Source organism: Corvus kubaryi, unplaced genomic scaffold (genome assembly GCF_017639235.1).
Source record: "Corvus kubaryi isolate FWS band 111438036 unplaced genomic scaffold, C.kubaryi_AGA036_p1.0 65088, whole genome shotgun sequence".
Classification (NCBI taxonomy): Eukaryota; Metazoa; Chordata; class Aves; order Passeriformes; family Corvidae; genus Corvus; species Corvus kubaryi.
The window spans coordinates 1-5,947 of NW_024581757.1; the positions used below are offsets into that span (position 1 = coordinate 1).

At 42.7% G+C, this 5,947-nt stretch overlaps 1 long non-coding RNA gene across 1 annotated transcript; it reads right to left on the minus strand.

Annotated features, from left to right (window-relative positions):
- Nucleotides 1-499: 499 nt before the first annotated feature.
- Nucleotides 500-3,117, minus strand: LOC121673009. The gene is made up of 2 exons (XR_006019111.1): nt 2,713-3,117; nt 500-1,626 (listed from the first exon to the last, which is right to left on the minus strand). It is a non-coding gene; the product is annotated as an uncharacterized LOC121673009 (long non-coding RNA).
- Between the last annotated feature and the right edge of the window lie 2,830 nt (nt 3,118-5,947).

A 5,947-nucleotide genomic window follows, 5' to 3' on the forward strand; every position in this document is an offset into this window, starting at 1 on the left:
TGCCCCAGCACGGGCTGGGCCGAGGCAGAAAGGAGGCAGGGAAAGAGTTTCAGCGCCACCGATAAAAAGGAGTGAAAAATGCGGCCACGCTATGCAGTGTGGAGACAGAATAAACCAGAGCAAACTGGCCTTAAACATCCATTGGCAGGGAAGGGGCTTCCTGGCGCCCGGGGAGGAGCTGTGTGACGAAAGGGGACTGTGAAATATCACAGAATGGCTTGGATTGGAAGGAACCTTAAAGATCTTCTCGTTCCAAACTCCTGCCCTGGGCAGGAACACTTTCCACCAGACCAGGTTGCTCAGAGCCCCCATCCAACCTGGCCTTGAACTCTTCCAGGGATGGGACATCCAAAGCTTCTCTGGGCACCCTGTGCCAGGGCCTCACCATCCTCACAGGGAAGAATTTCTTCCTAATACCCAATCTAAACCCATGGATGTGTAGAAGGGGAAAGGTGAAATCTCAGCAGGATGCCTGTCAATCACATAGAAGCCTTCAGAACAGTGTTTGAAAATTAAGGTCATTTAATGATAATGTAAAATGAGATAAAGTTTACTACAAAGTATATAGGATGGGGATTTGCAGTAGAACAGGAAGATGGGTATAATCTGAACACAGAGATAAAATCGGGCAGTTTGACAAGTTATTAGAGAGATGAGAAGGGTAATTGAAAGCATAAAATGGTATTCCATGTGAATTTTAAATGTCTTACATCTGTCAGTCTTTACCCAACCCTTACAGAGCTTGCCACATTTAAAACAAAAATCATGAAGCTGTGGTAGTTTAGTTTTAAAACAAAGTACAAAACACAGAACCACAACTCAGTCCAGAAAAACATTGCGCCTTCTGCACATGAGGAAGAACATCACCAATTCAAGTTACAGCAGGCATATCTGGCATGTCCACAGAGATCCTGGATTCCAGGAGAAGTTAACTGCGTAGGATTAAAATCTGGAGAAGGTGCTCCTAAAACCTCCATTTGCATAGCTGGAGGTGGCTCCCAGCCCATCAACAGATGTAGTTGTGAGCAGCAACAAGAACAAGCTGCGGTGTAGCAGCATCAAAATAGAGAGCCACAGCACTGAAGCAGCAACAGGGGGTTGGAGAAGAGGGACCCTACACTGGATTAATCTTTGAAAACAAACCAATAACATATTTAGCCTGCAGAGCTTATGCAGAGGAGCATAAGCAAATTTTGGAAATCAACAACAATCAAAAAGTGATGATAGTTCCTCAGATTTCTAGAAGGCAGCCTCAGCTAGAAAGTGGAAATGCTAAGAATGCTTTAAAAAAATGCAGAGGGGAAAAAAGACAAGAACAGCTGCAATGCTGCTTCTCATCTGTGCAAGATGTGTACTGCAGGTCTTCTAACTCCACCAAAACAGGCACCAAACCCTGAGCCTCTGCACCCTGTTCTGCCTTTCCTCCTGGTAACAGTGTGTGCTGTGCTTTGCTCTCCACTGAGGAAGGTGTGGGGCTCCCGGGTGGGTGTAGCAGTCGCTGGTCTATTCAAACACGAAGTGTGACGTTTCGAAAACAACCCACCCTTTGATTCAGTCCAGAAACGGCAGTAGCTGAAATAATTCCTATGTCTCTGTTACTCACTGACGCCCTTCTGCAGTTCTGTGCTGTAGCAGGGGACAGAATCAGAGAGGTATTGAGTCATGAGAGACCAAAAATGTATGAGGGACTTAGTTAAGACACCTTTCACAAACGATGGATATGAGATAAAGGGGAGAAAAGTTATAACAAAGAACTCTATGTACCCTAATGTAAATTGTCCTGATCGGCTCCGCGGTGTGCTCAAGGCAATCAGTGTCTTTTTTTCCCCCAAGTCTCTCTGGGTTCCTTGAGGTGGTGTGTGCACGCAAAGGCTCCTTGTGTTTGGCACCGATTCCACCTCCCACTTCCCCCTCTCCTAAGCAGGGCGGTAGAGACGCCAGCTCATTAGGTAATTTGTGTATTCAGAGGGGGTCAGGGAAGGAAACCTCAGGACGTTTCTGTTGCGTAATGGAAATCACTTGGCATTTAAGCAAGCGCGCAGTACCAAAGGGGTCACTAGTGCAGCAGACAGTCATCAAAGAAAATCTCTGTGATAATCTCTTGGTGTCCTGCTCTCAGGTTTTCAAACACACAAAATTCTGTGTCCAGGCTCGGCCCTTGAGTGCTGTAATAAAGTCCTAATCAAGTGCAAGCAGCAATGATTATTGCTCACTGAGCTTTCTCTGTACAAACCCACACAGCTTACCGAAACTAGATTTCCTATTTCTCCGAGGTTTTTTGACGTTTCAAACCTCTTGAAAGAGGAGATCTGTCAGAGAACAGGTGATTCTACAACTTGCAAAAGCATCTAAATCATTTACATTTGAATTGCCTGATAAAAGCTCAAAGGAGGAGATTCCTGTTAGGAAATCATTTGGAGAAGAAACACATCGTTCACTTGGGCTTTGCTGATGGATGTTACTCTGTCGTTCACACAAAGGGTTTCCGATATGCTCAGTCTAGCTTGGAATGATCACCTTACAACGATGCTGTAAAACTCAGACATTTGTGTTGAGGAATCAACCAAGTACAAAATAATAAAATTTTTTAAAAGCCAGTAGATAAACAAGGATGCTGTTCACAGGCAAAGATTCCAAGCCGGACCATTAGTGCAAAAACAACTTGTAGACACAGCAGAGCAGGGAGAAGAAATTAAGATTTTATTCTCTTACCTCAGGAACACCAGGGTGCAGGGCATTCACACTGACAGCAGGATCAGTAACAAGTACACTCCAAAGAAGTAGTTTCTTCTTTTCTTGATTCACAACAATTTGGCTGTTTTGTGGGGTTTTCTTGAGGGTCACTTAGGTGAGATCACCAGAAGATCTTATATGTGTAAGGCAGGTTTGTTGAGGTTTTGATCAGCATTATATTATACCTATACTATGATATACAGTATGCAAGCAAAACACTTCAAAACAGCAAAAAAGGCCTAGAAAGAGAGAAGAAAAATTAAATAGGCCTGAGGCACAGGAAAGGTGACATCCAGTCTTACACTTGCTAGGATACCTGGGGAGATTCTGTAAAGCCAAGCATCTGGTCACTGAGCTCCCTTCTCCAACCCCTGCCTCCCCACGTATGTCTAAAGCAGTGCAGGAAATTCCTGCTGCCTGCACCTCATGACTCACCTTGCTCAGAATTCTGCCTGCTCAGCAGCCTCTGGAAACTGCACCCTTCCCTTCTTTCTGCCCCACCCTTCCCCATCCAAATTCAAGGTCTGAAGGAAGAGGCTACGATCTCTCATTGCTTCAAGTGAGCAGCCAGCGCTGGGTTCTCACCCTTCCCTTCAGACTGCGCTGAAATTGCCTCATGATGCAATTCTGACCCCACCCTCTCCTGCAGCACCCAGTTGATTCTCCCTTTAAACTCAGCTTCCATGCTCTTTTCTTTTTAAAGCTGCCTTTAATCTTTGCCTGTGCTGTCTGCTTAGAAGCCATGACTGTGAGAAGCTACAAGCCATGCTTAGGTTGGGCCAACCAGAAGAAGGCTGCAGGGAATGCATGTTGGGAAAGGGTCCCTCTTCTCTCCCCTGAGTGTTGAGCCCTCTCTGGGGTTGTAACTGGCTTTGCAAAACGCTTTGCAGCAAAAGGAATTCTTGATACTGCTTGGGACCTTCTTCCCCCTCTGCCCTGCCCCTGCTTTGTGTCACGCTGATCTGCTGCCTCTTCTCTAGTGCCAGCACAGCTGTCCCTGAAATTCCTGCCATGAGCTAGACCAGGGAACTGCTTTTAGTGGTAACTAGGAGGAAAAAAAAAATAAAATGGCATTCTGTTCCTGTTAGGTCATGAAACTTCAGAGAGCTCCAGCCAGCTCAGTCAGATGTAACACTCTGGGGGACGGGGAAGAGAGGAACAGAAAAATTAACAACTTGCTAAGGTGACACAAAGGACCAGGAGTTACTTCAGCAGTGGAAAACCCCATTCTATCATTCTGGATCTCATCCAAAAGCACATCCTAACATTAATTTTATTTGCATTTGTGGTAAACTCGTGCCAGCCCAGTGGAGATGAGGGCATCTCTGCTTTAAGCCATCTATAAACACAGTGTTCCCATGTTCCATAGATATTCTGATGTAATTGAAAGGAATCATGTACCTTACAAGTAGGTGAAGCCTCTAAAACGCACGCTAATTGATGCTCAATTTGTTGTCAAATTATATTGAAGGAAAACAGGAAATGCAAAATAATAAAGCGTGAAAATTTCTTGTAAGTGAAAGATAAAAAGCTGTGAGTTCAAGGCATTAGGAGGCCTTGTAATATGGTTCATTGGTGTGCTCTACAGGTTGCTGCAAAAACTGAAATATAAGCACAGAATTTCAAGTAGGTACTGTTCAGCTGTGAAAATCTATTAGTTATAGATACCACTGAGAATGAACTCAGAATTTGCTTCAGAAACAAAATCTACTTGCAGTACTTTTGCACTGGTAGAGCTGAATATTAATCCTGTCACCCCATGTCTCTCAATTTTTGTGGCTTACAGGAACTTGCATAAATGTATGCTAAAACTGCATTGTGCTTTTCTTTGAAACTATTGGGAAAGTTTTTCAAATGCCACATTGGAAAATTTAAATAACTGATGCAATAGATCATATGAATAGGTAAAACAGTAATATATGGAGGACTGTACAAGCAAATAGAGCATCTTTTCTCTGTCATCAGTATTGTCAATATTTTTATCTATGACTAAAAAACCTACATACATTGTCAGAAATACTTTCTTTTCCTCCCAAAGTATCCTAAATCTCCTTGTGTACACTTTCTTTTTGGCACAGTTTGCTCTTTTTCAGTAAAACGCAGCCAAAATTCCTAAGTTTCAGAAGAATCAACATCCTTAAATGCTGTAATTTAGATTCATTTTAGGCAGAGATAATTAAAATATTTGCTTCCAGATTATAGAGTCTTTACTTGCTGTTAATTTGGGGAATTGGTTTTTTCAACATTCTTATGCAAAACAGAGCTGGATTCCAGCTTTAAATGAAGGTGTGTGCCTGAGTACATGTAGAGGGCTGTCACCAGTATGTCCTTTAATTTTCTGCAGGTCACTTGCTGCAGAACCTCACAGTAAAACCAGGGGAAGTCAACCCAGCTGAGGGGGCCATTATGCACAAGCCCACTAGGAAATAAATCCCTTTTTTTCCACTAAAAATATAGATGTGAAGTCAGGAGCAGAGGCCTTTTTGCACACATGGAAATTCTTTTCAAAAACCATAAAAGTAATCAAGATCTTGCATGTTGAAAAACTGGTGTGTAACCATTACAACCAATCAGAAATGCATAATTAATTGAATGCTAATTAAATACAAATCACAGCTTGGAAAGAATACAAGTTTACAGCAGCTTTTCCACATTCTAGGATTACTTTAAAAATCCCCTTCTTCAACTTCTGGTAACTCCCCTTCTTCAACTTGTGGTCGTAAGTACAATATGGGTTTTCCATAGAACAGTTTTAGATTTCTTTAAATGAATGTTTCATAAAATTTAAATGAAAATCCCCTTGCAGAAATCTAGTTATAAAGTTTGTGTGCTTTTTTTTTTTTTCTCTTTTCTTGAAAGAATCTCCTGTCTTTCCAAGATCAAGCTCTTGTGAACACATGTCCTTCCAACCACAGTTCTCAGCTTCCCAGAGCATGCTGTGGTGGGCCCAGCAAGGGGCCCTGAAGATCATTAAGGGAGTGGAGCTTGTCAGACGAGGAGAGGCTGAGATAGCTGGGACTGTTCAGCCCCAAAAAGTGAAGGCTCAGGGGGATCTCATCAAGGTGTAAATATCTGAGAGGGGAAGTAAAGAAAATGGAGCCAGACTTAGTGGTATCTGGTAAGAGCAAGAGTCAATGGTCACAAACTGAGATGCAGAAAATTAATCCTATTTAAACATAAGAAGAAACCTTTTCACTTTCAAGCAGTGGAAAAG